Here is an 18,839-nt window from a genome sequence, read left to right as displayed (position 1 = left end):
AGAGAGAGGAAAGGGGCCTCGAGGTCACAACCTTCACAATCTTCAAAGCCCCTGCCGCTTCCAGCAGCTGTCACAGCTCTCACTGACCATATCCCCAGAAGGTCAGCAAAAAAATAAACACTGGGGCCCGATAGGTCCCCTTCTCATGCAAACTGGCCATTTCCCTCCCCAGCTCCCATTCCATGCATAGATTACACATAGGAGACCCCCTTGGATTTGCACAGAGCTATGCAAGAGCAAAATGCTACAGAAAATAAAAGCAGAAGGTCTTCCTGGGCAGGCAGGGTGGGAAAAAGAAAAGCAGCTTCCTGAGCTCTCCATGCCCACCCACAGGCTGCTGCAGCCATTTTGTGTGCGCAAAGCCTGAAGGTGAAGCTGGGGAGGGGGCTGACTTTTCCCTGGGAGAAAGACTGCAGGGAAGGATTCAGCTTTTGTATCAGCTTGTGCATGTGAGGGACGGAAGAAAGAGAGAACCCAAAAGAAATAGGAAATGAAGCATAAACTGTTAAAGCCTTTTCATCAGGATTAGATTGCATCCCTCTCCTACAGCCAGCCTGCTTTCTGCACTCACCTCTGCAAAAAGTCATGATGAAGCAGAAACAGTGCCAGAGAGAAGCACAGGTTCAAAAGGCCAGAGCGGAAAGGTCCTTTGCTAAAGGAAATACCCCTCCCCAGCCCTGTTTTACAGAAGTATCCATTTCACCATGGCCACTAATAATCAAAGGGCTATTTCCTGGCCTTCTCAGCACAGCTCCCAGATGCAAAACGCTATTATCATCTCCATTATTGCAAACCCTTCCCCTCCCGCCCCACACTTGCTTCCCTACCCGTGCTCCCCCGTTGCTGAACCCCGCACTAGGGCACGACTCAAGCCCGTTTTTCAGGCTCCACAGTGAAGGAAGATGCTCGTTTCCTATTCGCATTTTAGGTCTCTCCCCACAAAGACCAAACGGGTGAAAAGCACACCGAACCACAGCGCAAAAACCCGTCGAGGGGATTTTTATCTGCGAGGGGCTGCCAGGGAGGCAGGAGGGGCTGCCGACCTGCAAGAAGCCCCTCTAGGAAGAAAAGTAGCAACAGGGGACTTGGGGTCACTTTATTTATTTGGTGTTGGCCGGGTACAGCAGAGGGGCTGCCCCAGGCAGCGCGGCCGGAGCAGGCGGGGCGGGAAGCGGCGGCGGTCGCGGGCCCGGGGCGAGCGGTGCGCGGAGCCGCTCACCTTGCCCTGTCCCTGCGCGCACACTCACCGCCGCTGCGTGTTGAAACAAAGGAAGTTGCACAACCAAAGTCCGTCCGTCAGAGTGGTATGTGTGTCCCCCATCCCCCTGTTAAGGTGGCTCTCGGGGGGGGGGGGGGGGGGGGGGGGACGTCCCGTCCCCGCATGCTGTCACCGGCTCGTCCCCGGCTCTCGCCGCTCCCCAGCGCACTGACGCCCTTTCATTATTGCACTGCTCGCTGCGACCGTGACAGTAGTGCAACAGGGAAAGAGGGGCAGCCCGCCCGGTGGTCCCAGCGCTGGCCCAGCAGCTGCAGTAGCCCCCGGCCTGCAGCCCGGCTGCCGGGCTGAGGGCACGAAGGGAGAGCCTGAGTGGGGTGGGGAGGTCCTAGCTTTGTCTCCGAGCTGGCCGCTTCTCACTGGAATGATGCTGGGGGGGCAGCCGGGGAGGGGGAGGAGGAGGGTTTAAACCGAGGGCAGCGGCAGGGTCAGCCGTACAATGGGGAGGCAGGGGGCACGGCCCCGCCGTATGGCTCGGGGCCCTCCCCCGCACACCCCCGGACCGGCAAGGCCAGCCCGGTCGCCGCGGGGAGACGCGCGGCAGCGGCCCCGCGGCGCCCGGGGACCTGGACGGAAAGCCCCGCGGCAGCGGCTGCTCCGCCGCGCCCTGATCCGGTCCTCAGTCCCCTCCCACCATCCCTTTCCCTGGGCCCCTGAGGTCCCGAAAGGGACCGGGGGGACCACCTGAAATGGAAGGCAGGGCCACCCACTCGGCCATCCCGGCTGCTGTCAGCCCCCAGCTGATCCTCACAAAGCGGAGAGGAGATTTAACACCCCCATCCCTGCTCCGTTCCCACGTACCTCAGAGAGCAGCTCTTGGGAAGGGCCGGAGGCAGCGCCCGGCCCCGCTGCGCCGCCCGACCCCGGAACAGCCCCCGCTGCGGGACCCGGCTGCGGAGCCCGGCGGGCCGCGCTCACCAGGCAGAAGCATGAGCTTTGTTTCGAGGAGGTTATTGGGATTAGAGCCTCGGCTTCTTTGTGCTGTGCTCTGCTTCGCATCGCACTCGTTTTCGGGCTGGGATCAGGCACGGAAACAGCAAGTATGGCAATGTATCTCCTCCCATCCCTTGGTGGGTGTTTACATCAGTATGTAATATAGGCACCCTTCAAATGTCTCGGGACTCATAGTATTTTAAAAAGGAGCCCTGATGGGTTTCTCTGGTTTCAATCACTGCTGATGTGTTTTAAACACGAGGCCGTTTTGAATCCTGTGTGGTAGCATCAGAAATATACCCATTACTCACAACCTGAGTCACCAGAATAGCACGATTATTTGTCACAAATAACATCTCTGCACAATTACTCGCCTATCTAACAACGCTCAGCATTTCACAACTTTTCCCTTAACTCGGTGGGCACATAGGATTAGTTTTTCCTGATGTGGCTTTCTTCTCTCCATGAAGAATAACCCTCAAAAGAAAAGACCCTATAAGCAATATTGCACTACTACCCTGATCACAAAAGCAGAGGCAATATTGATAGGGTCTCATCCTTAAGGTTAGGAAGCTGGATAATGTGTCTTGCGGCAGGTGACTGGAGGGAGCTTCATTCCATGCCTGCAAATGGGGAAGGGGTAAAAAGTTAGAAAGCTGTGCACTGCCCTATGGATGACAGCCCCATGTGCTCCTGAGAGAGTGAGGATGCAGGAACGGAGTAAATCTCTGACCCACAGAATCTGTGTATGGGTGCTATCCCTTTCTCCCAGGACATTTTTAGCTCCAGAACAGATTTTTTCCTCCATCCCCAGTTCTCACATTCTTCTGTGCAAATTTCTCTCCTTTATTAATAGCCTCAGTCAATTAGCTGCCTAGCTGTTAGAGGCTGGGAAGCGTTATTTATTTGATTAACTGATAGTTGTATTTTGAACCTCTTAGTAACAGGCGTCAAGCCTTCAGAGAACTTCCTTTCTAGGGCTTTCCTACTTGGAGAGCCCAGTGTTTTAAAATACCCCTCCCTTCACTGGAAATCACAGGATTAAGTACACACCAAAAATTAGAAAGTGAAACAGGATCTCCAGGGCTGGCTCTCCAGCACTGACTTCACATTTATGCACACAGATTAAACAGTGTTTGGAGACGCACACGTGTTTTGCCCTAGCTTGTTTTGTTTGGCTTTTTCTTCTCTTCCCCCTCCCCAGCACCTTTTCTGTCCTAGGCTGGAAGGCACAATCTTCAACTGCGGCTGGCTTAGTGCTGAACACACTAACAGCCACAGAAATGATCCCCAGGGAAGAGCTGAGATACCTCCGACTTCAGGGCTGCTTTGCCAGCTAGACTCTTCCTCTGCACTCTGGCTCCCAGTTAACCTGCCCCAGCACATTTGTCACATAGGAACACTTGAGAGTCCAGAGGAAGGAAGCTTCATTCCCAGGCCATCCCAAACCAGGTCATGATTTTGACACATTAAGCTTCTCTTTCCTCAGTCTGCTTTCCAGTGGATTAAATAAGAGTGTAATGGAGAGACAATCCCCTAATTCATGGATTCTTGGCTAATTTATCCATGCCACATTTATCTGGTCTTTGCCATTAGAGGTTCCTGGCTTTTAGCATGCTGGTGAGGCAGCCTTGCATCCCCTTTGATGTTGCCTGACATGCCAAAGAAAAAGGAGCTGGGCAAGCTCCATTCAATGTTTGGTTTTTTCTAATGCCTGATAAACAAAATCTCTAATCTGTTCCAATCCCTCCCTCTCCCCATCCTTCGTGATGCCTGGGGAAGAAAACAGGTATGTTTTTTCCACATTATTTGTATTAAATCTTTGCTCACACTAATTAGAAGGCTATATTCAGAGATTGCTGAAAGCAGCTCAGAATTGAGTTTTATCAAACTTCTGTGTTCTTGTTACCTTGGCAAAACCTCAGGTTTAATCCTGCCACTGCTTCCCGACAATCCCTGCAACCTAGACATCCAGTTGGACTGAGAACATTAAAAAAGATGCAACTAGGCTCAGCCTTACCTTTCCATCTATTCTCATCCGGTCTCTATTTTGTTTATTGTTTACCATGTCTTTTCCACTCTTCAGCCTCGATGTTATCTCAAACAAGACTTAGACTTATTACACACAATTTAACTTCTCCAATGGCCCAAGAGACAAACCCACTGGCAAGTTTACAGTGGAAACGCACAATCTGCACATCAAGCGATGTTACTAATGCATGGATAGTGGGGGGGGGAAGCACGATTTGATGACTTCCTCACAACTTAAGTACTTCAGTAGTTGCAGAAGCTACAACTGGCACGGGAGGGTAAGAGATGTAGTTGCAGAAGCTACAACTGGCACGGGAGGGTAAGAGATGTAATTAGAAACCTCAGCCTCAAGTTAAGTTCCAAGCAAAGGCAATTAAGTTACTTTATGCTTCTGGATCTGTGCTGAGAGCCTAGATGTGTCTCAAAAATGTCCTTATCTCTAAGTGGTGTATTGGCACAGGCCTCCCCACACCTTGCTTTTTTTTTTTTTTTTTAAACAAAACAGGAAAAATAAAAGACTGAATCAGCCTCCACTAGTATTCCAGTAATATTCCTCTGAGTTTGCAAATAATATGCAAAGCCTGGGTTGCACTATGTCCTATAGCAGGGAGACTTTCTGGAATGTATATGGGGGTTATTTTAAAATAAACGTTTAAACACGAGATTATGAAATGCATGCTATTTATACACCAGGAGGCTCAGCATCTCTAGATATGTTTAGAAACCTCTCTTGCCTTTAATCACAGTTAGAGAAACTAAATGGAAATGTCACCCAGACTGGTATGGAAATAGCATTTTATATGTTGCTCAATAATGGAAGCTTTTTATTTGGCAGTGCGTATGGGGAATCTTACTTTAGCGAGCCACTGCTATGTGTTTAAGTCCCCTTTTTCTGATGTTAGCAGACAAATAGACTGAAGTGTCCTTACAATGAAGCCTTGGGATAAATGAAGTAGTGAGCTGAGTCTCTGGAGCTGAGAGGCCTCTGGTCCTTGTGAGATCAGACCTTGCCTTCCCTGGTTTAGCTTAGGGAGCCATTTCCCCTTCCCTTTGTTGCTGTTTTGTTTGCTTGTTTCTTTTGTGGTTAAAGATGTCACTCGGGGCAAGCAGGTTTTTTAAATTTTCATCTCAGTTGCAATCTCACAAAACATAGAAGGGCACAAAGCTTTGTCCAGCCTTGCTTCCCTGGTCACTGCCAGTTCTCTAGCCTGAGGAAAGGAGACCATTTAAAAGCCATCTTGCAATTAAATACATTATATAGTCTACAATATATTTTCTGCAGTGGAATTGACACTATTACCAAAGGCCAGAGCAAACACTTTGGAAACAGCTGTAGGCTGAGAGTTGATTTAGAGTTTTCCATCCTATTTAATAATTTTATCATTGTTTTAAAACTGGGAAGTGTTGCCTTTTTAATTCCTTCTTTTTTTTTAAGAGAGAGAAAAAATTCTTAGCATTCCAGTCCTGGCTCCTTAAGTCTATCTAGCAAGTTTGTACAAATCTGTCCAGAGAAAAAGGGGATTCTTGCTTCCATGCAAGAGTCAACTTGTCCAGGTGTGAGAGACTTGAGAGAGTAAGGGTTGATAATCCTCTCTGAAAACATCACCTTTCCAAGTGCATTTCACCCACCATGCTCACAGATTCTGTCACCCACAGCCACTTACCAATACATTCCCCTTCTCCTGAAATCAGGAGGGATTACACTCCAGAATGTCCTGCCATTTGATTCTTGCTTATAATATTTAGTTTGTGGGTTTCAATAACCCTTTTCTCAGCAGCAGTATTTCCTCGGCTGGCAGAACCCAGACCTGCGTCAGTGAGCTCCATTAAAAGGAATGACAGAGCTCCTTAAACAGCCCAGACTTTGTAACCCCACAATACGGCTTTTCTGCATGGTGTTTACCAGTGCTCTGCTGTCTGATGGGAAAAAAAAAAAAAAAAAAGACGACTTATGGTTCTAAATGCAGGAGGAAAATAGGGCTAAATACTATCACCCTGGAAGTGCCGATCCCACTGCTGGCCCTGCGTGTACAGGGCAAGTGAAAGGCCTTGTAGTTTCCTTGCCTGGGGAAGAGCGTACGTGGGGCTAATCTTGGGGTCCCCCAAGTAACTCTTTCCCCCATGGCAAGGGACAGACTCCCCTCACCACACAGCCCACCTGCCCACAAAGCCCCCATCCCCAAGCCTGCAGGGGCAGAGGTTCTATTTCTAGCTGGGGCCCAGCCCAAGTGTGCACAGCCGGGCCAGTGGCACAACAGGAGGGGAAGCGGCACCTCCTGCCCCCGCCCGGCCACCTCCCTTCACCAAACCACCCAAGAGCGGCCAGAGCAGGAGCGACCTTAACAGAGATCTAGCACTCAATTCAATGACTCAAAAAGTCCCCCTGAAAAAAAAATCCCTCTGAAAACTTAAACCATCTGATTTCACTTTCCGCTCCAATTGGTTGTGTAGCCAGGGCACAGGTCTGGCCTCCTCCACTACACTAATACCCTATGTGTGCTGCCTCCACAGAGGAGGGGTTCTTTTAACAAGTTTATGCAACAACAGGATGGAAGCTCTGCCGGAGCCCTTCCCCCCGCAGCCCGACCTGATTCCCCGCATTCCTCCCGCGCCCTCCCCCCCCGACCCAACTGGAGACAAACTCTGGCATCTCCACACACATGCAAATGGTTTCCCTTGCACAAATACAGACTCCTGAAGGGGCCTTTGCTTCCGAATCCCCCCTCTTTTTTTTTTTTCTTTCCTCCACTGCTTTTTTTTTTCCCTGTTACATTCCTCAGCCATGCAGGGTTAAAAAAAAAAAAAGTGGGGAAGGGAGGGTTTGGAATGTGTAATCTCCATCCCAGGCCCAAATCTGCAGGGAACCTCGTCCTCTCCCCTCACACGCCTGGGGCCTGCCTTCCCAAGAGCTGGCACTCAGTGAAGAGCATTCGTGAGCTCCATAGCCCCAGCAGGAGCCAGGAGGCCTCAGAAGGTTGTCCCTTTCCCTCTGCAAATGGGATTTGGTCCTTGTCATGGCACAGGCCTTCCCTTGTATCACACGCCTCAAATTCCCCCCACGCCCAAGGGAGGTTTTCAAGTGTAGTGACCATATTATTTTTAAAGACATAACTTCATACAGGAAAACAACTGTGCATCTATTCCCCCTGTGATTTCTCCACCTCCAAACAAGGCAGGCTCACATGTCTGAGAGGCCATCTTACAGCCCTGCATCAGCCCCACCAGGGCTTTCACTAGCACTTGTTTTCGCTCACTGATGGGCTCCATGAGCACACACACACACAGAGAACAAAGCATTGCCCTGCTCCAGGGTGGCTTCCAGCTTCTCGCTGGTCCACTCTCCTTCTCTTCCTGCCTGGTCAGGGGCAGGAAAGGGCCCTTTATGCTTTCACTCTGGTCACTCTTGTGCTCCTTTTGATGATGTGAGAGGAAGACACCCCCCAGCAAAGCCCTTACAGATTTGGCTCTCTCCTACCTATTAATTAATCAAGATTTAGAAGGAGGAAGAGGGGAAAGTGTCAGAGGTAAACAGGCCTCCCTGTTCTTTAATGCATACCAAAATGGACACCGTACTACAATGCAGAGATGGACAAAAAGAAAAACTCTGGAGAAAGGGAGCCATGCCGGCTCAGGTTACCTCCACTGAGGCCTGGGAGTACACCACATGGGCCACCAGCACCGTGCCTCCGGATCAGGCATGGAGGCTTAGCCTTCTCCTCTGGGCGTGAGAGGGAGACAGGCTTCAGCTCCCCCCAGAAACAGAGGGATTGAAAAGGTGTCTTTTGTTTGCTCCCCTGTTCATTGGAGAATTGGAGTTATTGAGGATTCGGCTTCCCCTCATCCCTCTAAAATGGGACACGCTCCCCTCCTCAGGATGTGGTCCTCCATTTTCTGCCTCCCCATGGCTCACTCACCAGCATACCCCAGCATGGCTTGGGATGTGCTGTGCAATCTGAAAGCACTCGTTTACCTAGATTTGATTTCCAGTATGACGGCTCTCCCCACCCCCACCCTTTGCTCCCAAGGTAACAGCTCAAGGCTTCAAGAAAAAAAAGAGAGGAAGGTCCCATCCCCCAGCCCTCCAAACCCCTTTCTTAGCAGCTGCAAGGGAAAATACCACATCTGCCTCCAACTACACCACGAGTGACAGTCACCATCATATTGTTATTTAAAGATCAATTCTGAATGCAGTCTTCCTGTTTCTAGGCCTACATCATCCCCACGTCTCTCAGCCTCGCTCCCCGTTGATATTAGGAAGTGCAGGGAAAGATTGTCTTTCATATCCAAATTGATTATTATTTAGGTATCTTATGCTATTTTTTAAAATGAAAATGAAGGTATCAATATTGCTTTAATCTTAACAGTAATTTCTCTAAAAGTGAAATCCGATGGAACTTGAAAAATACATCAATAGGAAGCAAAAATTAAATAGTGTGTAAATACATGTGTATATATTAAATCACTGAATTCTTTATACAACAGTAACATCCTTAGGTTCATAAAACTCTAATTTTTAGAGCAGAAGCAAGAAAATATTCAAAGCTGGTCAAGATATTTTTAAAGGTGGTGATTGCTCTGAAGGAGGACAAGAGGGCTTTAAAATGTGAATAGGCCAGCTTTTTATTTTACAACTTGGACACACAAACCCAGGCTAGTGGCAGAAAGGGCAATCCATTTTGTACACTGAAGCAGTCAAAATGGGGAACAAAACCCAAGGAATTTCCATACACACCACTCAACCCAAACACAAAATAAACACATGGGTAGGGATTTTTTAGGCAATTTCTACATGATCTTGGCATTTTAATGCTAGTTCGAGCCTTTGTGGTAGAGGGAAGAAATCAGAGTAGGAGGCTGGTTCCCTACTAAAATGCATTAAATAACTACAGAATGCCATAATGTCAAGGGTTGTGTGTGCAACAGTAACTGATCATAAAGGATGTATTAGGACTGGAACCAAATGCTTTGACAATATTATTGCACTGCTTTATTTGTGCAGACAGTAGTGCAACATTGTCAGAGCCAGCGATACCAGCAGCCGCTGTCACGTTCTGCACAGCTGTCCCTGCATCCTTTTGTAAGGGACTGTTACATTACAGTGTTAACCACAATAACGTTTTTATGTTTAGCCCCAATAAAACTCTGCATGACAAAGTTTATTTGCAATCGTAATTAGACAAGGTAAAAAAAACAAACAAAAAACAACAAACCCCAAAAAAGTTAGTTTAAAAAATGATAGAGAGAAAAAAAGGGAGAGAGATAGAAAAAGACCACTGTTAGTATGGCTTGTTAAACAAACCATTCAAGTCTTGTGCTACATGCCCAGTATATCTAGGCACGGTATGTTATAAAGGTTTTATACGATAAAATATTTTTCTGCAGTAATGGAGAATAAAACAACAAGGGACATAATTCGGCATCCCCAAATGTATGTGTTTCCATAAGCCCCAAATTGGTCAGTCAGTGAATATGAACTACACAATTTAAACAAATCACAGAAAGTGCCAACCCTTTCCAGTGCCTTCAGAAGTTTTCTTAATTGTGCTGTGATTTTATGATGGTTGACCAATACAGATGAAAAAAGCTGGGAGGGGGGTGTATACATATAGAATGGTATACATACACAGTGCTTTGATTTGCTATGGGAAATGTTACAAATCAGATGAAACTTAGGTATAAAAATACCTAGCGCCTGTGCTTGAATCTCACATGCATCTGTGTGTCACCACTCAAAAATCACAGTATAAACACCACAGATTCTTAGAAACAAATCATCAGCACTAAATCCCTATAGACATTGATAAGGGACCACCTTGAACGTAAGGGGGAAAGTTTCTCTAAGAGGAAAAACTATAAAGAAATCATTATAAAATTTCAATGTAGATATTGTATGGAAGTCTGTAGAAATTAATAATTAATTACTCACAAGCTATTGGTAAACAAAGCAGGTAATGTGATGCCTTGAAAGCTCCCAGCAATGTTTGGAGCTTATGTTTTAAATAGGATGTGTTTAAATTATTCCAGCCCATTTGTATAGACAGACACATCAAAATGCATAACCAGAATCTCTCTCCTTATTTAAAACCACTCTCACATTTATAAAACCTTATTTCACATACGTGCATAGATACACTGGAGGAGGCATCTATTTTAGGGTTGTTGCCCACTCTGAAGAGGGTGGGCTGCTAAAGGGGGTCATGTTTCTGCCAGCCAATGCCCTTTTAATATTGCACTGCTCATCATAATTGCCAGTAGTACAACAGAAAAAGGGCTCTGGACAACAGCATACTTCAGAGACTTTCCAAAATAAGTGATAAATCAGTTAGAAACTTCTCCAAGTGATGGCCTTCTGTGCATGATTTACTCTAAAACAGATTCGTTACATTCAAAAAAAAGGAGTTTCTTCAACAACCACATTGAAACAATGTCATTCTTTAAAATTAGATTTTAATATTTCACAAATGCATTTTGAATTAACTTCAGCAAGAGTTTAGATAAGCTTGCTTTAGGGACTTTTTTTCCCTTATCAATTGCAAATTTACTGCATTAGAGCATATGAAAGTAAATACCAGAATTGGGATTGTCCTCCTTGCATTTTAGCACCCCAGTATTTTACAAAAGTAGGTGTATGAACTAAATATTAAAGACACAATAAGTTAATATCCTTTCTCTTGTCTTTATCTGAATCAGCTGCTAAAATATTTGGTATTTATGACATATATGCTTCTAGTAGCTTAAATTTTTCACTTCTAATTGCTAAGGAAGTCTTGCTATTTCACACAGGCATCTAAGCAAGGTTTCAACACAACTGCAATTCAGCAGTGAGACCTTTAAAAATCACCTACTTGCACCATGAAAACATTACTATTATAATTTTTCCTTTTTCAAAAGAATATATGGGTGGTAAGGAGAAAACATCAGTTAATCATTAAAAATCAAAGATTCCAAATAATTTTAGCAATAAGTAACATTTAAAAGTCAACTCGTTAGTCTTTAGGCTTAAACTGTTTACCATTTACTTAAAGCTGGAAAATATAACTATTTGTTAAATAAGAATCACTTGAGAAATTATAAAATTCTTTTATTTCAAACAATGCAAAGGATTTCTATGCAAAGAAATCCAAACTTTGGATTGAAAGAAAACAACTTTCCATGAACTGTATAGACAAGTAAGAATTGTACTAAATGCTAAAATGAATTAAACTGATTTGGTTGTGGGGGAATTTGGGCTGAGTGAGAAAATGCACTACATGAACTGCAGTTGTCACTTTATCATAGTAGTACTAACTAAAAGCTAATTGATTTGGAAATGTCCCAGCCCAGTTAGAATCTTAAATTGTATCATTCTTATTTTATTATTACATTTCAGTTTTTCCTCCTTTTTTTTTTTTTAACAATAATTTATCCCTAATCCAGAAACCTAGGCTAGTTTGGAGATGTTTAAAAAAAATAAAAGGAAAAAAGAAAGAAGGAAAGAAAAAGAAAAGAAAAAGAAAACTAGAAGAGTGTACGTTAAACTTTGGGAAGTGGGTGTTTTTTAATTCCAGAGTCCCAGGTTTGTGTTTGAGGGTACGAGCTTTCCTTACACAACTCGAAGACCACACACTGGAGGGAAACGGAGCGGAATTGGGGCAAAGTGCAAGAATGCCAAAGAAACACTTTAGGCTGCACACCCTGGTTTATTGCAAAAACTCTGGACTATTTAAGCAAAGCATTAGTTTTACGAGATTTATATATTAAGCCAATATAAATACTGGCTGGAGATAGCATGTGACTTACTGCCTTGCTCTTTGGGGGGCTTTAGCCAAAAAAAAAAAAAAAAAAAAAAAAAAAACAGGGAGCTTCTAAAACAGGATCTTTTAGCAAAGCAATTCTACATGCTATTTAGAGAGATAGGAGTTTTGCTACGTTTAAAATTGGGAATAGCATTTTGCAGGAGGAGCGCTGTGGCACAATGAGAGCGGGCAGCACCCGCGAATCCTCCCGTGAAACAGCCCTCAGCGCGGGCTGGGGGTGGGGAGGGAGCGCGCCTGGCCCCGGCGACAAGAATTTCAATCGTGGGGTGCCACTCCATTTCTAAGGACTGTTTGCATGGGTGAAACGGTTGAGAGAGGAAGACGGTTAAAAAGAAAAAAAAGCTCACCACTATCTAGAGATTTCCAGCCCTGCCCGCCGGCATTGCTTCTCCCGGCGCTACTCCGCGCTCGGCGCACGGGCGATGCGCCCCGCGCTGTCCCCGCTCCCCGCTCCGCTGCCGGCGGGCACAGCCGCCCCTTCCCCACTCCTGCCGCTCCCAAGTTTTATCCCCAGCCCCGCTGCCGCCCTCGGCGGCTCCGCCCGCCCGCTCCTTTCAACACCTCGCATCGATCGCACGACAGAACGCAAACCGACCAGCCAAACTTCACTCGGGGACCCGCCGCACTTACAATGCGAGAGGAAAAGCCTCCCGCACCGCGGAGAAACCTCTCCGGGGAGCGCAGCCGGGGGAGCCTCCTCACGGGAGGAGGACGAGGGGCGCCGCCGTCCCGCGGCTCCCCCCGCCCTCGCCTCGCCCCGCGCTCCCCGCCAGGTCCCCCCGCCCCTGCCCTCTCTGCTCCGGGCGGGGGGCGCCCCCGGCCTCCCGTCCCGCCGCCGCTCGCCCCGCGGGCCATTGTCAGCGCCGCGCCCCTCGCGCCCCCTCGGGCCCGCGCTCCCGCCATTTTCGCCCGGGCGGGCGGATGCGGCCGTGGGCGGCGGCGGGGCCGGCGGGCCCCGGTCCCCGCGCGGTACCTGCGGCACGGGAGGGAACGAGGGGTCCCCGCGCCGCGGGGGGGAAAGTTGCCAAAAGAAGAGCAAAAGAGGTGGCGGGAGCGGCGCGGCTCCGCGCCCCTCTAAACACCTCGCCCGCCTCCCGCCGCCGCCGCCCCGGGCGCGCCAGGGCGCCGATCCCTCATCGATCGGAACGTGGGCAAATCCTCCGGTACCAACCTCATGGCCTCCCCGCTCCAGCCTCCATCTTTGACTAGTTGACATTCAGCTCCTGCCTGACCAGCTCCTCATTAGCATACCCGCCCGCCATTGGCTCGCCCCTGCGCTAGTCTTTGCCACCGTTTCCGCCATTGGCTGCCGGGGAGGATATTTAAAAATATTACCCCTCCGCCCATTGGCTGCCCCGTGCCGACGTCACGGCACGCTCTTTATTTTAACAATGAATGCACAAACACATTCTTCCATTCACAAATTTTTTTTTTTCCAGTAGTTTGCCCGCCTTTTCTCCAACTACATTTTCATTGAATTTTTTGTTTCAACTGAGGGGGTCCCCGGTTGTAAACAGATAAATCAAAGGCGAGCAGAGGGGGGACCTGAGCAAATATTATTTTCTCTCTCTTTCTCTCTTTTGTTCGGCGGTGCTGTGTTGGGGGAACAAAACTGATCCCCAGCCGTCCCGGATCGGAGGAGTGTGGTCGGGGGGGAGGGTGCCTTGCCCAAGAGGTTGCAGCTATTTTGTGTCTATTTCGGTTTCAAAGCTGGACATATTTCCCGCAATTAGAAAAGCAACCACTGCCCGGGCTAAACAAACCGCTAAATTAGTCAAGTTTAGAATAGTAATTATTGCTGTGGATGAGGAGCGTTCCCTGGGGGGCTCCGTGGGTGCGTGCCCACGGGGGAGCTGCTCCGCTCCCTCCTGGAGCGGCGTGGACGGCCACTCTCCCCTCCCGCTCCTCCCGCAGCCGCGGGCTGAGCCAAGCAGGGGATTTAATTGTGACCGATTGGAACACACCAGGTCACTCCAGTGCACTTTCATGACAAGAGCTTTTCCTTTTGTACACGCCGTTGAGTTGAAATCAGGCGATATCAAAGTTTACAGGCTAGGGAGGTGAGGTTTCCAGCATTTCTCTTGTCCTGCAAATACAAAACACAGGAATCACTGAAATATTCATCAACAAAGACTGAGAGAGTATTGAGAGACAGTCCTTCTCACAGGGAAAGGTCTTGGTGAGTCTCTCTTTTGGAAAGGTTTCTGCTGTATTGTTAACTAACAAACAACTGTACAGTTATTTCCCCTTCCAAATACATAGTTCCTCAGTTCTTCAACAGTCGATTTCAACAGATGTTTGTAAAATGAAAATGTTTCCATACACCAGTGAGACAAACTTACCAGCAAAGGAACTGGGTGAGCTGTGAAATAGCAATAAACTTTTGTACACTTTTGTGGGGATAAAGAGGTTTTTTTTCCCCTTCAACTGTATTTGCTGGCATTTTATGAAGTGACCTGTCTTTTTTTGGGGGAAAAAAGAAGTATATTTCTTTCTAAATTGTTGCATTATTTAATTTTAAAATATCCTTTCCTTTCATTTGTTCACTACCTTCATACCAAATCCAACCCCAAAATATAACTTTTGTCGGTATGAACTAGAATTTTACATTATACAAAAAGGATATTAGCTATTTTTAAAAATAAACTAAACTTCCTTTGTATCTATTCTTTGGCTTGTGAGTTGGTTCTGATTTGGATATTTTCTCCATATATGTATTCATATATGTGTGTAGCCCCCCATGCACAAACATTGAACCCAAGTTGTAAATGCTGGATCTGGGTACTAATGGGTGGGGACTTGGAGCAGTGGATCTCTGGCAGTGTTTTTGGAGATGGGAGAGAAGGGCAGTGGGCTGTGAAATCACACATTCCTGTCCAATGGAGCTGAAATAATGGTATTGTTCTCTGGAAAAGAGGTTGCTTTTCTCTTCTCCATTCTTCCCCTGATCTGCGGGGACCTGATTGTGCAGTTAATCAGCAAAAAAACGTTTGATGTAAGGCAGGGCGTGAATTCAAAAGGGCCAGGGGGGATTCAAGAGGGATTCTTCTGTCTGTTAGAAAACGTTTTTCTGATTTCAAAATGGTAGACATTTGAAAAGCTGTACTGGTCTGTCTTCAGAGATCCGAGTTAGTAGTAGGTACCAGCACTAATTATATCGCTTCCTTTGTGGGTTTGACACTTTACTGCTGGGGGAAAAAAAAAAAAAGTAGATATCTTACAGCAAAAAAAGGAAGATGTCCTTCCTGGAGCAAAGGTGAGCTCCTATATCCCCGCAGTTAATTCCTTCAGCTTGCTATCAGTCGCCAGAGAGTTTCCTTATGCCTTGCTACACTTTCAGCATTGTACGATTCAGAGTAAAATAAAGCACGTGGGGCGCAGGTAAGAAGTAAGTTGGTTTTGTAGCTCTTTTTGGTGACCTGTGTCCTGAGCATGACATTCACCTCCCCAAATCTTTGAACGGGGAGCCTTTCCTGTCCCACGCTGACTTCTCCATAAATCTTTACTTGCCAGTCTTGTCTTGAATGCCAAGCATACTTGAAGCTTGTTTCTTATTTCAGTGTGGTCATTTTCCAAACTTTTTAACAAAATGCTTTCTGCCGAATTTTGCTGTTGTATATACGCAACATCCTGCTATCTTTCCTATGCACATCGTCTATACATATGTAAACTCATTGCTATCCCTTTACTTAGTATATTATTATAGCTACACAGGAAATGACACATCCTAAAGAAAGACAACTGCCTTGGATATTTATGTGAAAAACGTGTAACTTTACAGCAAGCTCCGAATGGGTTTGTCGGTTTAACTTTGAACAAACTGCAAATAAAGTTAATGAAAGGTCCCAACTGCCCACCGTCCATCCCCAGTCCATCCCCAGACCCAGATTTGTCGCTGTGTGCCACAGCCCTTTCCACGTGCTCCTGCCTGCTCCGTGAAAGGAGAATTGCTCTATTGTAATGCTGAATTGATTGATTTAATTTCTGTGTTTCAGGGCTGGGGGACATTGGGGAATTCTTTGGATTTTTTTTTGGAGGTGTTTTGCTGCAAATGTGCGGTTGTGCTGTCCCCTCCCATCGGAAAGGAGGCTGAGGAAAGTCATTTGTTCTGCTGTTAGTTTGCTTTCAAGAAGGGCTTCTTGCAAGCGTCTAATGCTGGAGAAGAATGGCGTTTTTATAATTTTTAAACATCAAGGAGGGGAAGGAGAAAAGTTGATTTTTTTTTTCTGCAGATCTTGGGGTGTTTTTGCAGTGTAACCCAATCTGATGTCACTGGGGGTGGAGTCTCGGTTGCGTTTGCTTAAACTGGAGCTGCCTCTGTTCAAGGCCTTGTGGCTGAAAGTTCTTAAATCTGTGGCAGACAGGCATGACTATTCCTTAATGAGACCCCCGCTGCAATAACGTGGTTTTTATTTTAATCAGCTTCTTAATGCTATTAATTACAATTTCTTTCATAACACTCTTCCCATCTGCAGGGTTAATGCAGTCCCACATGAGCAGCATAGTAACACACTGCACCTTTACCGTCTGTGTGAAAACACATGTACAAACTCTTATAAAACCTTCTTAATTAGGTCTTGAACATACATACACTTTGTGGGTGTGGGTGACAGACAGAAACAAAGAGAAGAGAGGAGGGCAAGAAAAATTTCACAGAAGTTTCCAAAGATATTTACAGAAGCAGTTACAAATTAACTTTAAACTTCATCCTTGTGGAAGATTGCTACATTTAGGAAGGATAGATTTGATTTTTACATTTTGTCTTTTATTCCCAGCTCCCTAGCTGCAAACATTTGCTTCTTAGGACAAAACTATAAGTTTGGATTCAAAACTAATTGATAAAACTCCATGGGAGACAGGAACAATTAGATTCGTAAAATGTTCACAGGGCAGCATTGACTATTCATGTTTAAACTTAAACAGATTGGACTTTTGGTCTGCTTCAACTTCAGAAAATCAGTACCACTCCTTCTGAGAGGCTGGAAATCAAAGACACCTCTGAGCTCAGCTAAAAGCTATAAAATTCTTTTCTCATTTAGCACAGCTACCTTGACTTCTTTTTTAACACACTAACTTGAAAAATTAAGTGGACCCTTAATTTAAACACTGATCTGGATGATCCTAAAACTTGCCCCTAAAACATGTCAGATTTCACAGTTCCCATACTTTTACTCAAGTATTTTACAAAAAAAAAAAAAAAAAAAAAAAAAAAAAAGGTAAGTTTTCTTTGAATGGACTTTCATTCAAACCCATGAGAATAAAACAATTTAAGATTATTCTGTGTATGCCTGTCTCTCTCCACATGTCTACATATCACTGAAATTCAAATTGTTCCTTTATTTTTTCCCCAGATTCTTAGTTTTTCAACAAATACAACTTGTTAAAGGATTTTTTAAGTAAAAAGAGCAACTAACCAAATAAAAAAATCACAAAACCCAAAAGCTCTATTCACAACAAAAAAAAGCATCCTCCAAGACGTTTTAGTAATTTAAAAGTTGTCAGAAATGATTTCTAAAAGTTTAAAATGTACCCAAATTCACCACTCCCCAACCACATCTTTATTTAGATGGAGCAATCGTTTTAATGTGATAAAAGTGCAATATTTTCTTTAGGATATTTTCCTATCTGCAGGATCGAAAACAAGAAAGGGAGAGAGATCTCGTTCCTTTCGCTAAAAATAAATAATCTTAATAATTTCCTAGCTAGCAGATGGCCAAAAATACCTTACATGTTTCCATAAACATATCCAATCGATAGCTTCGAAAGTGATTGAATGTAACCAAAATGCAGTCAGCCCAAAGAACTCAGCTCTCTCCCGATCAAACCTCTACAAAGCAGGCTCTTGTGCTCGGCTTGACAGTGTCCGAGAGGGAGGGGAGCGGCAATGAGAAAACCAGTCACTAAATGCGAGTTATGAATGAGGGATTGGATGGGAGGAAAAAAAATAAAAGGGGGGGGGGGCGGGAAGAGAGAGGCAGCTAATGCAAAAATCAGTTTAATTCCATCGGGTTTACATGGATGTGATTTTTCCCTCGATCCCACCGCGTCTGCGGACCCGTAGTTAAACTCATCTTAGCCCAAACCCCGACACACATCCCCGCTACAGGAAAGAGGGGCATTGTGCTCCTCGGCTCACATTTTCTTTTCCCCCCTTTTTTACTCGTTCCCCATCTCTCCCCCCTTCCTCTTTTGTAAATCAGAACGAGGAGGTTTTATAGTGAGTCTAATTCTCACTCCCTCCATTTCCTTCCTTTCTGCATTTTTTATCCCCCTTCTACCCCGCCCCTCCCCTGCCTGCAGCCCTGGTATTGATTAACCACTTCGCTGCTACCCCTCCGCGCTGCCGAGCCCCAGCCGTTGCCGAGCCCGGCCCGGCTCAGCCGAGCCGAGTCCAGCCGGGCCGGAGCTGCCGAGCCCCGGCTGCCCCAGGGCCGCTGCCCCAGCGCCGGTCCTGGCGCTCCCGCCGCTCCTGACCAGCCCTTTGAAGTCAGTGGCACTTAATGGAATTTAATGAGGCTGTTGCAGCGCCAGGAGTGCCCGGCCGGCTCCGGGCGCGGGCAGAAGTGGTCAAACCATTCGCCACCGAGCCAGAAGTGGGGGGTTTCAGCAGCGGGGTGCAGCCCCAGGGACTACGGAGCGGTGGAAGGAGGACTGTGAGGCAGCCGGGGGAAAAAAACGAGCACCGAAATAGTTAATGGCCCCTGGATGCATTGATTAGTATTGATGGCTTTGGTAGTTTTAATGGATTTGTTGTTTGTGGGAGGTGGGGAGCTTTTGCCTTGCTTTGAATTCTAACCCCCTGG

At 46.3% G+C, this 18,839-nt stretch overlaps 1 long non-coding RNA gene across 1 annotated transcript; it reads right to left on the bottom strand.

The window, feature by feature from the left end:
• Positions 1-1,085: 1,085 nt before the first annotated feature.
• Positions 1,086-2,312, bottom strand: LOC120323973. Its single transcript, XR_005564938.1, has 2 exons — positions 2,078-2,312; positions 1,086-1,646 (listed from the first exon to the last, which is right to left on the bottom strand). It is a non-coding gene; the product is annotated as an uncharacterized LOC120323973 (long non-coding RNA).
• Between the last annotated feature and the right edge of the window lie 16,527 nt (positions 2,313-18,839).

The sequence above is a fragment of the Pipra filicauda genome, unplaced genomic scaffold (genome assembly GCF_003945595.2).
Source record: "Pipra filicauda isolate LSUMZ 115617 unplaced genomic scaffold, ASM394559v2 scaffold391_size691406_pilon, whole genome shotgun sequence".
NCBI lineage: Eukaryota > Metazoa > Chordata > Aves > Passeriformes > Pipridae > Pipra > Pipra filicauda.
The sequence above is the reverse complement of the archived record's forward strand: the minus strand, read 5'-3'. Positions and strand labels throughout refer to the sequence as shown.